This window comes from Sorex fumeus, unplaced genomic scaffold, assembly GCF_029834395.1.
Source record: "Sorex fumeus unplaced genomic scaffold, SorFum_2.1 ptg000001l, whole genome shotgun sequence".
NCBI classification, from domain to species: domain Eukaryota; kingdom Metazoa; phylum Chordata; class Mammalia; order Eulipotyphla; family Soricidae; genus Sorex; species Sorex fumeus.
Window position 1 is genome coordinate 9587658 of NW_026606058.1, and position 15101 is coordinate 9602758.

Genomic DNA, 15101 nt, shown 5'->3' on the forward strand with positions numbered 1-15101 from the left:
CATTTTCTGGAAAGTGAATTTTACTTTTACTGGTTCTTTATATTTTCCTTGAATAGAACAAAGAAAGTTCCTTTGTAAACTTCCAGCTTCCATATACTTTTGTCTCTTTGCAGTAAACTTCTAAAAGTAAAGAATATAAAGGAAACGATGGTTTCCATTGAAGGTAGCCTTCATGAATACCTTGCTGATATGTATACTGCTTTACTGCAAAGTTGTTTTGAAGAGTTTTTTTCTGGTTTGGAGTAGAGGTCATTTTTCCATTTTAATTTGTGATTCTGAATGAATAAGGGTTTGAGTTGGATAAGTATAGTCTGTTGGTTTTTTTACCTTGATAATGTGCTTAAATATTGCTTGTCTTGTAGAAATATTGATTAGGGAATAGGGTATGTATTTTTTGTTTGTTTGTTTGTTTGTTTCGGGACCACATCTGTTGGTGCTTGGGGAATACTCCTGTCTTGGTGCTCGGGGGGACTTCTTTTGATGATGGGAACTTGGTGGTGATGGGCATTAAACATGGGCCTCCTGCATGCAAAGCATGTGGTCAGCCCATTGAGCAAGCTCTCCAGTCATTCAACTTCATTACTGTGTGCAGCTCACGTTTTTTTTTTTCATTTTGCTTACTGTTGTCTGTAGGATCTTTTAAAATAATGAAAATGTGTTTGAGCGCAGTTGATATTTTTAAGCTGCAGTTTAAATTTCTGAAAGTGCCATGTTAAAGTTAAGATTTTCAGAGTTTTGTGGAATATTTAAAAAAATGATTACTTGTCTTTTACCATGTACCATGTAAATGGTGATTAGTAAAATGCTACAAAGTTCTTATCAGTAATGCAAACACAAAGAGGTAAATGTGTGAGGTCCTAAGTGTGAAAAGGCATATTTTAGATAAAAATATTATCGTTTCTAGGGAATTACAAGAATTAATATGAAATCAGATATTACTTTGGTATGTAAAATTATTGTGATGCTAAATATAGCTTGTTTCAGTGCTTTCTTATTAAAAAATCTTTAACTATGTCAATTTTATTGTGATACCAGGATTTACAGTATCGTAAATCATTGATTTTGTGCATACATCTTTGCAGTACCACACGTAACACCAGCGACTAATTCCTTTGACTGATGTCTCAAGGACCTTTCCCAATTCTCCACCCTCCCCACACCAACCTTCATGCAACCTCAGTTCTATAGATAAAAACTTTCCGTTTAGACTATAGAAGAAAAACAGTATGCAGTATTAGAGAAGTGTGTATTACTGTATTGGGTTTGAGGGTATAGAGAAATATTCTAGATGGAGGAAATTCTAGTTCTGTGCGGTGGGTGACCGCGGCGTCCCTGCAACATTCTCTGTCCTCAGCCTTCCCCGCTTCGCCTTCTGAATGCCGTGCGGGTCTTCCCCAGCGCTGCTGCCACCCCATCCGTGGTTCTAGGCCGTGGTCACATTGTATTCGCGTGCGCCGCCCACTCAGCCCAATGGGCCTGCAACCTGCAGCCGCTTTTCCAGTCCTCTCCGCTGAAGGTGGGTTGGCGCTTGGCTGGGATGGGGGCCATGGGAAGCAGTGCTGGGCTGGGGCACCTTGCACTGCCAGATACCCCCTGCCCCCCCAGCTTCCCGCTGCCTTGCAGTGTCTACCAGTATCCAGGCAACACACGGCGAGTCCCCACAGGCTGTCTTCTGCAGAAACTCCGAGGCTGGTTGCAGTAAGAGACTAGCTGGAAGCGTCAGAGCCCAGTTCACAGCCTCCACCTGGCTTTGAGGGGGTCCAATATGTGCTTGACAGTTCTGCTACCTGGAGGGACTCACGGCCAGCATCATCGCTCTGTCTTCCGCCCACTGTTCCCGGTGCCCACCCTGTGTTCCCATTTCCCACTGAAAACATTCTTCCCTTTGGGTGCTCCTGGGGCTCCACGGTCTCCAGCTCCTGAATTCCATCTTTAGTCCCATTCTTTTGTCTGGCCCATTTCCATTCTTCTGTGGTTCGGTTCAATTTTGGTGGAGCAGGGTTGGGTGTGGAGGGGATGGGGTTAGAACCTAGGGGTCCCCCGCTCCGCTGTTTTCCCGTGCAGACCCCCACCCCCTCCCATACTTCTGAATATATGAATGAGAATTATGGTTTCCAAGCCTTTCACATGATAATTCTAAGCCTCCTCTGATTGGCTCCCTGAAGTGGCTTCTCTTGTGGTCATTCTCACTCCCCGTCCTTTTGTCCTTGCCTGCGACTTGATCAGACATGAGAACACCCCTTCGTGTGACCACAGACTCTTCTGCTCCTCTGCAGACCCAACACCTGCTTCAGCCCCTACTCCAACCCCTAGGAGTGAAATCAAGGTCTCATGGACCTTATTTGCTTTGCAGACAGTAAGCTGCAGCTAGACTCTGGCCATCTCACGGTCATATTACAGCTGGATTTGAAAACGTTTTTGGCCATAGCAATTGAAAAGCTGGAGCGATAGCACAGCAGTAGGGCATTTGCCTTGCACGCAGCCAACATGGCCGACCCGAGTTAAATTCCTCCGCCCCTCTCCGAGAGCCCGGCAAGCTACCAAGAGTATCTCGCCCGCACAGTAGAGCCTGGCAAGCTATCTGTGATGTATTCGATATGCCAAACACAGTAACAACAAGTCTCAAAATGGAGACGTTACTGGACCTGCTCCAGCAAATCGATGGACAACGGGAGGACAGTGATAGTAAAGAGGGGGAAAGCTCTTGGCTTCCACTTGCTAACACTGGTTGGATCCCTGGCATCCCCTCCTAAGACCTACCAGGAGGGGTTCTTGAGTGCAGAGCCAGGATGAAGCCTGGGCATTGCCAGGTGTGGCCCCAAACCCCAAAATAAATAAATACACTTATATCCATTTTGGGCTGGAGCAATAGCACAGCGGGTAGAGCGTTTGCTTTACAAGCTACCGAAAGCTACCGAAAGTATCTCGCTCCCACTGCCAAGCCTGGCTAACTACCCATGACGTATTCGATATGCCAAAAACAGTAATAGAATCTCACAATTTGTTGTGAAACGTTACTGGTGCCCACTCGAGCAAATCTATGGACAATGGAGGACAGTGCTACAGTGCTATATCCATTGTAATTAATGAGTGGTACTCCTCCCACCCCTTTCTCTCATTGGCTATTAAGACCATTTCGTAGGAACAGGGATGTGACTCAGTGGCAGAGCATAGACCTTGCATGAGTGAGGGCACCCCAGGAGGAAGGCGAGTTTCATAAATATGGTGTTGAGATTTTTATGGCATAAGATTCATTACCAGTATAGTGATAATGGCAACATTCTGTAAATCAGTATGTAGTTGTGAAGGTGGTACTCTAGTTTGATCTTCTCATGCACAGGCTGGGATTACTACCTTATCTCTGAAAATTATCCATTTCCATGAGAGGTTCTTTTATAACTTGGAGAGCACCCATTGTTCTTGTCTATCTTTGGCCTCCTATAAGTACAGAAAAGTAAAGGGGATCTTAATGTAAAATGAAGGAAAGACTCAAGTCATCAGAGAATTTCTTCATAGTTACCAGCAAAAAAATGAATAAAAAAAAACTGTTACAAAATTAAGGTAACTCCTCTCCAGGGTCTCAGAACCCTTCAGAAGCTTCCTAAGTTGACAAAACTGCAGTCACTACAGGTCCAGGCCAGTCTGTGGTGTAAGCATTCAAAGATCAGTCTTCATTGCTCCCTCTCCTCAGGCAGCTTTAGGTTGGAGAAACTAATTTTGTTCTCTTTTCTCATTCCTTGATTTATTCTCTCAACCAACAAACTATCAAGCCTTTGTGAGTAACACACTTTTCTTGCTTCAGAGAATGAGGAAAGGATACAATATGGATTCTTTGAGCACTCAAGGTGCTTATAAACTGGTTATAGTGATAGGCACATGAAACAAATCAATAATTAGTATTGCTCTGCTTTTATTTGTGTTTGAATAGTTTTTCTTTTATGTTTTGCAATGCTCAAGGCTTTCTTCTGACTCTGCACTCAGGGATCACTTCTAGTAGGCTTGGGGGCACCACATGGGGTACTGGGGGTCATACCCAGATTGGCCACATGCAATGCAAAAATGCCTTGCCCATTGGACTATCTCTCCACCCTTGCATTTGAATTTTTATTAATAAGTTCATATAGTACATATTGGCTGAAAGTTAAAATTGTCATTTAAGAACTAATGATATAAGAAGTCCACAGTAATGTATTTAGTGAAGTTAGAATACAGGTATTTTGTATTTTATAAAGAATCTCTTATGCAGATGATCTTGATCACTTGGTCACTTGATATCCCGTTATTCATTGATTCGCTCGAGCGGGCGCCAGCAATGTCTCCATTCATCCCTATCGCGTGCTATTGTAGCCCAATGGCATCTGCTCATTCTAGGAACACGAAGAGCCTCAAATCGATCATTCAGGGTCTTGATAAAGAAGTCTGATCATCTCATAAGTGGACGGACACATGATCTTTTGATGTCCCGTGGAATCCAGTCCGTAATGGCTCTAGTCCAGCAGTCATCTCCAAATTTCATTACGTGTCCAACCCATCTGATTTTCGACGCCTTGGCAAATGAGACAGCATCCCTGATTCTTGACCGTTGAAGAAGGTGGAAATTTCGGATTCTTTTCTCTCATTTGAGTGAAGCATGATACTCAAGCATAGCTCTTTGGATTCCTCTTTGGGAGACTCGAATAGCGTTCTCATCATGTTTGTGTAGGGCCCAGGTCTCTGAGGCATATGATAATGCAGGAAGAACAGTGGAATCGAAGAGATGTGCCCGGAGCCAGAGGTTCTTTGTCCTCTTAGCTATTTCTTCAACATTCTTGAAGGCGTTCCAAGCCACTCTCTTTCTCCTGCGCAAGTCAGGTGCCAGGTCATTCGTCATGTTGACTTGTCGACCTAGGTACACATAACTGTTGCATTCGGAGATGTTCATCCCATTGAGCGTGAATGGAACGTCAGGAACGAGACCATTTCTCGAGAAATGCAGGTGATCGTTGCTTATAAAATGGTATAACAAAAAATAAACGAAACTATAGTCTCTTCTAGCAAGGCTAATAATTTGGAGAGAGGAGTGCTGTAGATGAGGTCTTGCTTTGGTGGCAGGTCTATCTTACCTATCTTTCAGGTTATAGTTACAGGCAAGAGCTTCTAGCAAGAGCTTCTAGATAGAATCACTGAAGCAATTTACTTCTTTTGCTTATCTACAATCTTGCAGATCTTACAGCTTATAGTTTCACTTGCCACCAGAAGTCAGGGACACGCTCAGATTAATCAGAGATTTTGGAAATAATGCAGAAAAGTATCACGGCTTGAGAATAATACGTATTAGTGCTTCCTATGAACTTAATGCCTAAACTGTTTAAAGGACCAAAGAAATAGGCCAGGAGTTAATGGGCTGACCTTGCTTGCTGCCAACCTGGTTCTATCCCCAGCCGCACATGATTCCCCCAACCACCACCTGGAGTGATCTCGGAGCACAGAGCTAGGAGTAACTGATTACTGCTGAGTATGGCTCTGAAACTACAGCAACCAGCAAAGTTTGTTTGATTTGCTCTTCACGGCCACTTTATGAAACTTGTACTGAGAAGTCTTGGGTGGGCTGAATTAGATCTCTGTGGGAAGTCGTTCCTAATCTCGGGTATCTCTCTTATGTCTTTAGGTTCGTCTCAGCAGACATAAAGCAGTTCGACATTCTACACTTGCCCTAAACAGCTCCCAGTGCCAGGAACTGGCAAACTAATATTTTGGTTTCAATGGATGGTCTAAAAGGATTGTCAAGGTACGAAGCGGGGAGAGAGTTCAAGTGCGGAACTTGTGCCCACCGTGTTCAAGGCCCTGGGTTTTGTCCTGAGTATTGCACGACTCCCAGCTCTGTGGGGTGTTACCCCAGCAGGCTCAGAGAACCTGCAGACCTGATAGATGAGAGTCGTCTAAGTGAAAGTGTTGGATCACCGGTCACACCCCAGAATCAATAAGGTCTCAGTGAGTTGACGGTGGTGTCCATATTCTACAAGTCTTGTGTGCTCTGTATGTTCATGGCTGGGAAGTTTTGTTTAATGTTGAAGTCACAGGTTACTTCAACGGTTGGCAAGGATTGCTGGAGTTTCGTTTTTATTTCTAATTAAACTTTTTTTTCCAGAAATACGTTTTTGTTTTTTAGAACTTTATAGTGAAACACCATGAGGTACATTTGTAGATTTACAAATTTTTGTGCTTGGGTTTCAGTTATACAATGATCGAATACCTATCCCTCCCACCCCCCCATCCTCCCCATCCCACCCTGCCTCTGTGGCAGGGCATTTCCCTTAGTTCACTCTCTCCTTTTGGGTGCTGTGGTTTGCGAAAGAGGCATTGAGTGGCATCTAATTAAACATTTTAAAATCTACATTGAGATGTTCAGAAGGACCTTCAATCTGAACTCTTAACAGCTTCAGGATCTTTCTGAACTTGAAGAAAGGGAAAATGAAGATATTGTGGCACCACTTCAGAAGCAAAGCGTGAAGATCTTCTGTGCTTTAGAGGTGGTTTTGTCGTCCTTTGGCAAGAGCCCTGGAGTTGGCAGAGCCGAGGAGACTTTGGATAAACTGGAAGGTCTCTGTGGGGACTGGAATGGGGGTGTGGGTAAGAATTCATTCTCTCTCTCCCTCTCTCTCTCTGTCTCTCTCTCTCTTTCTCTCTCTCTCTCTCATCATATTTTCAGATACATCACAAACTGCCCTCTCCTTGCTAAGTAAGCTGCTAAAGCCATGGGCCGATGCTTTTAATAATACTTGTTTAAATCTTAGGTAGTAACCAACAGAACCTTTTCTTTTTGGTGGGGGAAGGACCTGGGGACCCTTCACAATTTTAGAGCTGTCTGCTTACCAAGAACCTTAGGGGTATAGGGATGGGAATAGTGTTTCTCCTATTTGGGGGTAACAGTCTTCTTTGTTCCAAAGTAATTTTTCAAATACAGATCATGTGTAATTGTCTGTTATCCCAGCGAAATCTTCATTTTGACAATGAAATACCCAAATAAAAATGTTTTTCCCCCCAGAATCTGTGGCATTTAGGCTTAGGGTATTAAATTAAAGGCAGCACTGTTAGTGAAAGAACTGGAACAGACTCTGGTAGGTGAATCTTAGGGAGAGACCAGCTCATCCTTTCCACTACCAAATCTTCCTCAAGTTCCTGAAGTTGATAGGTGATAGGGCAGATGTTTGAATGGGTTGTCACACCCCGTGGGGGGTAGGGGCGTGCCATCTGCCTGAGGTTATCTAGTCACCATCACCAAAGCCGCCTGCACTTCCCCATGGCCGGAACCAAGGGGAGGCTGACCAGATTGGTTTTTAATCTGAGAAGTGCACTCATCCCCTGGGAATGGGCTCAGCGCCCATCGGGATATATTAGCTCTAGAATTACCAGTTATCCAATTCCGTTATTCCTAGCTGCGGTATCCAGGTGACTCGGGTCTGCTTTGAACACTATAATATTTTTTTTTTTTGCTCTTTGGGTCACACCCAGTGAAGCACAGGGGTTACTGCTGGTTCTGCACTCAGGAATTACTCCTGGCGGTGCTCAGGGGATCATAAGGGATGCTGGGAATCGAACCTGGGTCAGCCGCCTGCAAGGCAAATGCCCTATCCACTGTGCTATTGCTCAAGCCCAGAACACTATAATTTTTGCAAAGTAATCGACTCCATGCCAGGCTGTTTTCCTCGAGGCACTCCAGAGAGGGGCAGGTGAGAGTCCTTCCTGTCCCACTACCCAACTGCCGCCACGCTCCAGGCCAGGGCGCTTTCACATTAGAAGACACTTCCTACCCATTTTCTATAATTGCCACACCATATTTGATGGAGTTCAGACAGTAGGCAACAAGTCATAGAGAGAAATATATAAATATTTGCCTCTTGGAGAGCCCATCAAGCTACTGAGAGTATCCTACCCACACGGGCAGAGGCTGGGGACTCCCTGTGACATATTCGATATACCGAAAACAGTAATACCAACAAGTCTCATTCCCCTTATCCTGAAAGTGCTCCAATCATTGGAAGAAGCTGCTAAAATCTCATCACTGGAAGGAATAGAGACGTTACTGGCCCCCACTCGAGTAAATTGATAAACAACGGGATGACAGTGATACAGTGATTATTATAAAGTAACTTATTATTATAAGGTAAAAGGTAAAGGCCCTCCCATTGATCGTTGATTTGCTCGAGCGGGCCCAGTAACGTCTCCATTGGAGACTTTGTTGTTACTGTGTTTGGCATATCGAATACTCTCGGTAGCTTGCCGGGCTCTCCAAGAGGGGCGGAGGAATCGAACTCGGGTCGGCCATGTTGGCCGCTTGTAAGGCGAACGCCCTACCTCTGTGCTAAAATCAAAATATTTGATTACATTTAATATTCAAACGCCAATCCCACCACCAGTACACCTTCTTACCACCATATTTTGTATGTTTCCATCTCGAACCTGAACCCCTGCCCCAAAGCAGAACCGAAAGAATTTATTTTGTATTGTGTTCTGAATCAACTACTGAAAATACTCCAAAAAAGTTTCCTTAGAGGAAAGTATGTGAAGATTGTTCTACTTCCCCCAGGGACCATTAAGCCCTTCAATAAGAGGTTACTGACATGTTGTTAAAGGTTGAGCCTTGTTTGTTTGTGTGTGTGTTTGTGTGTGTATATATACACTCCTATATATACACACATCTGTAAAAATATATGTCCCTGTATGACTGGTAGCCTTCTACTTTAAATCCCATCAAATGTTTAGTGATACTCTTGGATTATTAGTGGTGTGAGGTATGTCAAGTTCCTAGTGTATAGTAGAGGAGTCCATAGGTGTCTAGCTTCAATTTGCCCATTTGAAATACATAATCAGTATGAGATTTGTGCCATGGTCTTGACTAATTCCCTTCGAGTTTACCTGTTTACGAATGTCCAGAATAGATCAGACAGCAAAAATGTATGGTAATAGCCCTGACAGAATATACCTACCAGAGAACCTTTGAGACATAGCCTTGCGTGGTACCTTCCCTTACTCATTAAGATCGTGATGTAGTTCTCTTTTTTATTTTTTTATTTTTGTTTTTATTTTTATAACCTTTTTATCTTCTCGGTTACTCCCAGCGATGTTCAGGGGTTACTCCTTGTTCTACACTCAGAAATTACTTCTGGCAGTGCTGGGAGGTCCACATGAGATGCGGGGGTTCGAACCCAGGTCAGCTGCATGCAAGGCAAACGCCCTACCTGCTGTACTAGAGTTCCAGCCCCAGTTCCCCTTTCAGAGGTCATAAAAATCAATTCTAGAGGTTGGCATAGTAAATCCATTTGTTTTGGTTGGATTTAGGATCATTATCATTCCTTACGAAAAGGAAGACCACTCAGAAGTTTGCTATTCAAAAGACTGTGTCAGATGCATTTCAGAAACTGCTCATTGTGGTTTAGGTAAGACTTTTGTAGGTTGTCTTGAAGTCCTGCAGTTTTCTTACTTGAAGAGCAAATAAATTGATTTTGAGAAATAATGGAAATATAAGTACTTCCTATTCCTCTATTTTCTAGATGCTTTACAGAGTAGTCACAAATTTGTTCTTTGTGAAATCTGTGAAAAATAATTACAGCAAATATTACCCCCAATGTATAAATGTAGAATAGTTTAGACTGTAGAGAGAATATTTGATCCAATTCTTCTTTCTCAATTGTTTGTCAATAAAGCAGAAGAGAATAGTGGTTCTAAACTTCAGAATCCTCTGTTTAAGTACTAGTTCTGTCCATTTTTTTCTTTTCTTTTCTTGGTTTTTGGGCCACACCTGCTGACGCTTAGGGCTTACTCCTAGCTATGTGCTCAGGTACCACTTCTAGCAGGACTCGGGAAACCACATGGGGTGCCAGGGACTGAACCTGCGTTGTATGCATGCAGGGCAAATGTTCTACCCATAGTAATAGAACTCTGGCCCCTCTACTTTTTAAAATGCAGCTGTAGGTCTCTAAACATATATGTGAAGGTATTTCTAAGCCGCAATTTTCTTTTCTTTTCTTTTTTCTTTGCTTTCTTGGGCCATACACAGTGATGCTCAGGGGTTAGTCCTGGCTCTGCACTCAGGAATTATCCCTGGCGGTGCTCAGGGGACCATATGGGATGCTGGGAATCGAACCCACGTCAGCCATGTGCAAGGCAAACGCCCTCCCTGCCTCACTAAGCTGCAATTTTCTGAAAAAATATACTTTTAGTTTTGCTTACCTTATATTGTAAAAGTAAATAACACTTACCTAGAACTGCACTCATTTGTGGAATATAAAGTAACAGAATTGGAGACTAACACCCAAGGATAGTAGAGATCGGGACCAGGAGGATTGCTCCACAGCTCGAAAGCAGGCCTCGCATGCTGGGGGAAAAGGCAGCTCAGATAGAGAAGGGACCACCAAGTAAAGGATGCTTGGAGGGCCCATTCGGGATGAGAGATGTGTGCTGCAGGTAACTACAGACCGAACATGATAGCCACTTAATGCCTATATTGCAAACCACAACACCCAAAGGAAGAGAGAGATTAAAAGGGAATAGTCCTGCCATGGGGGGGAGGGGCGGTGGAATGAGGGAGTCATGGGAGGGATACTGGGAACACTGGTGGTGGACAATGGGCACTGGTGGAGGGATGGGTACTCAATCATTGTATGACTGAAACATAATCACGAATGTTTGTAAGTCTGTAACTCTATCTCACAGTGATTCATTAAAAAGAGAAAGAAAGAAAGGGGCTGGAGCGATAGCACAGTGGCTGGGGTGTTTGCCTTGCATGCAGCTGACCTGAGTTCGGTTCCCACCATCCCATATGGTCCCCTAGCACCGCCAGGAGTGGTTCCTGAGTGCAGAGCCAGGAGGAAACCCTGCATCGTTGGGTGTCACCCACAAAAACAAAAAAATAAGAAAAACATTAAATAATAAAAATAAATGTTTAAAAAGACTTACCTAGAATTTACTAAAGGACGAAATATTCTAATTATTGCTACTGTTTTCCTACTGAAGAGGAAACTTAACTGGAATCAGTTCGGGGTTGGTTTTCAGCACTGACATATTGAGTGTTTGTGAGTCTATTTAACAACCAACTATGTGTTGTGAACCTTCACAGTGATTCTGCTGGCGGTGCTTGGGGGATCCTATGGGATGCTGGGAATCGAACCCAGGTCAGCCACATTCAAGGCAAACGCCCTACCCGCTGTGCTATTGCTCCAGCCCCCTATTTAAGATTTTTAATTTTTTTCCTCTTATGGAATTTTCTAGTGCTATGGATATTTCCGGCTGTGCCCAAAGGAAACTGAATAATCCGTACAGAATCCACAAACAGAATTGCTCTCCTTGCTTTATAGCCCTGCAGTCTTAGAGACAGAAATTTTCAGTTGTCAGAGACCTTATTTATTACACGAGTAGCTCCTGGGTTGACTTCAGCCTTGCAGTCTGGGCAATTTTCTAGCAAAAGAGACTTCTGTGGTCATCTGGTAAAATTTCTATCAACTATAATAACTTTTAAGAACCAATGGGGGGTTAGGAAGATGGTACCAGAGCCTTGCATATCCCTGGCACGGCATATGGTCCCCTCTAGTACCATCCGGGAGCACAGAGCCAGGAACAGTCCCTGAGTACCAGAGGGTAGGATCTACAAACCCCAAATAAAAAGAAATGAAAGAAGCAGTGGGTTGGAGAGATAGCTCAACAGGCTGAGCACATTCTTGGCATGCAGGAAGCAGGTTTCAGTTCCAGCTCAGCACTGCATTGCCAGGAATGACTCCAAGAACTAAGTGGGTATAATCCCTGAGCACCTTTGAGAATGACCTCAAAACAGAGAAGCAAAAGGAACCAAACTTAATGTCTGCATTGACAAGGAAAATACTCTTATCTTATGCTTTAGAAATAAAATTATTGGATGTATAAAGGAAGTACACACCCACTATCACTGTGTACTACCTTCATAGAAAGAATATTTTAGCCAATAATTTTGAATTGATCTTTGTTAACTTTATTTCAGAAAGTGGTAAATTAGCTGTGGAATATCGGCTTTTTGAGGAGCTCACTGATGCCAGAACCGAAGAACTACATGATTTAGTTCAAGTACGTGAAGAGAAAAACTCAAGGATGAAATATGCAGGATGTCTGTAATTCAAAATAATGAGCAGACTTTAGAAGATTTTACCATGTGTTAGCGATTCTACCGTTCCCAGAAAAATATGAAACTCTCAAACTTTACTTCAGAGAATTTCTGAAGTTTCCCTGAAGTCCTGGCCCTTATTTGAAAAATAGAGAGTTCTGAGTGCCCTCTGCATTCTGTCAGAGAAATCCTTTTTTTTTTTTTTTAATGTACGAGTACTGCTACATAAATAGCAGCCACAGATTACGCTGGTTGAATTGGGCATGAACTCCACCTTACTCTTTTTTTTCATTTTTTATAATTTTATTTAATGAATCACCATGAGAGCAGTTACAAAACTTTCGGGTTTAAGTCTCGGTCATACAATGAAACACCCATACCTTCACCAGTGCCCATTCTCCACCACCAAAATCCCCAGTATACCCCATCCCACACCCTCCCCCTACCTGTGGGGCAGATGATTTCTACATTACTCTCTCTCTACTTTGATTACATTCAATATTTTGACACCAGACCTACCATTATTATTTGGGATTTTACTCCAACACTCATATCTGCCAAAAAGACAACCGTAGACAACTTTTTTTCTATTGCTGGTTCTGAATAACATATGATGCCGCACTGCCACAGCAGTGGCTGCGCAATTTTGAAATTCCAAAATTTTAACAATTAAATCTGGAGGGATTTCTGCCAAAACCTGCTGGGTTCCGAGATTTGTTCCTGAGTCTCTGGGATCATGGCCATTAAGCAGCTTCATCAGGAGCTAGAGAGGCCGTTCGTGGAAGGTGACTCGGGGTCTCGCTGGGGTGGGGAGGAAAGGGCAAGCTCCACCCCCATCCTGTGAGGCCCCATGTGTCTCCTCACTGAGGGCCCAAACCTGACTCTCCAATGGCGTCTGGAAGATGGCGGCCACCAAGCCTTCTAGGGGGAGCAGATGGAGGGACAGCACCCTTCCCCCTCTGGGGTGGCAGGGCGCCGGTAACCCACTGCGGGGCCCAGATGCAGAAAAATGCCTTTTTGAACTCCACTTAAACAGGGTCTAGGAATGTGGGGCCTTATGTGTCATCATGCTACAGCATTTGAAAAGTTACATTTTTTTCCAAGTATGATATCATACCTAGAGCTCAGCATCTCATATATATCTCCTATGAACTATTTTATGAAAGAACCTTTCTGTTCAACAATTGCACCGTATTCCAAATTAGGAATTAATTTGCTAATTTCCAGGAGAGCATATGAATACACTATTTAAATGTGTGTGTTCTAGAGATGCAGGAGGCGGTGGGCGGCAAAATGTGATTCATATCATTGGGAACAAATTTGGAATTGAATATAAGTAATTAACTTGGCCCAAAGTCAGAAAATTTGTTTCCAAAGTTAGGGAGTTAGGGAAGAAAGTGAGAGAGAAGGTGGTTCTCTTCCTCTTGTTGAAAGCCTTTTTCTTTCCTTTGTAAAATAAATTTTATTTGTGGGTAAGGTAGCGGGGTTCACACTTGGTAGCGCTCAGGAATTACCCAGCCTGGCTCTTTGTTATAATCACGTGTCAAAGTGCTCGAGGGACCAGGTGATGGTAGGGATCAAATTCAAACCTTTCTTGTGCAAAGCATGTGCTCAATCTTTTGAACTATTGATCTAGTCCTGCAAAGAAATTTTTAAAATAGTTTAAATCAGACCCACCAAGAAAACTTCCAACACCTACAATTGGGTCTTAAAAGACTTAGCTTAGGAGCCTGAGACATAGTTCATCAGGCTGGAACATGGACTGTGATGAGGGAGACCTGGGTTTGATACCTGCCACTGCATGGCCTCCTGAGCACTGTCAGGTACAGCGTCAAACACCTCCAGGTGTGGCCCCCAAAGAGATAACAATGTCCACCTTACTAAGAAAGGTGAGAAGACATTTCGTACTAATGCCAAAGAATTCAGAAAACTAGCCCTAAATGAGGCTACTCTTGGAACCAACTCCATTCGGGGCTCTCTACTCAACTAGAGAGTGGGAAGAAGCCCCTTCTCATGGAATTTATATTCTGGAAGTGTGAGATAATAAGAACTGATATGGATGAGAAGAAGGACTGTGAAGAAAGTAAAATGGGTGCTAGTTACAGTATTGCAAGAGAGCCTTGTCACTTTCTGATGTGAACATCTTAAGTGTTCCCTCCGAGTGCTAGAAGGGCAGCCCTCTAGAAAGGAGCTTGCTCCTTTTTCTCCATGAATTTATGTTGAGTTCCATGCAAGAAAGGGGGATTTCCCCAGGCCGGTGTAAAGAAGTGCAAATGGCTGTTCATTCAGTTTAAGAACGGTCTCCTAGAATCAACTGTTTCTGGCCCCCGAGCCCTGCTTCAGAAAATGTTGTGTCCCTGATTCCGTGCTATCCCCTCTCTAGGAGAGTGATAAATAATCAGAGAGACTAAGAGCTTAAAGGAAATGACAACATTTGTGAACCCCCACTCACCCAAAGTAGTGCTCCTTTTGCAGGTCAGCTACCTTTCTTGGAAGCAGGATGGCCAAGGGGAGGAAGAATGTCTCTTGGATTTCAGTAGTGAGGAGGAAGCACCAAGACCACCACAGCTGGATTAGTGCTGTTGATTCACCAGTGTTCCCTGTCTGGGGACAAGCTGTTCCTCCCCCACCCTCAGGGCAGGAGTGGGCACTCCCAGTCCTGTTGGGTGGCAAGAGTGGGAGGGGAGGCAAGGGGGGTGGGGTAGAGGACCTGATTGGATGTGTTTGGTGCCTTGGGGGAAGAAGGAAAGCCTGGGTCCTGCTGGTTTTGAGGGGCCAGCTTTGCCCAGATCCAGTAAAGGCCAGTTAATGGCTCATAAAGATGCTGAGGGGGTGGGTTACGCAGTTGCCAAGGGTCTGTGGTTGCCAAGGGCGTGTGTGATAAGGGCATGCACATGTAGTGCCCCAGCTGCCTTAATCCTCAGGCTCAGGAAGTGGACAATTTTTTTGCCATGGATATGGTATTACAAATATTTGCAGTCCTTTGCCTCCT

The 15101-nt window shown here is 43.8% G+C and overlaps 1 pseudogene; it reads left to right on the forward strand.

Annotated features, from left to right (window-relative positions):
• The first annotated feature begins 147 nt into the window (after nt 1-147).
• Nucleotides 148-14686, forward strand: LOC130026349 (RAD52 motif-containing protein 1-like; annotated as a pseudogene).
• The last annotated feature ends 415 nt before the right edge of the window (nt 14687-15101 follow it).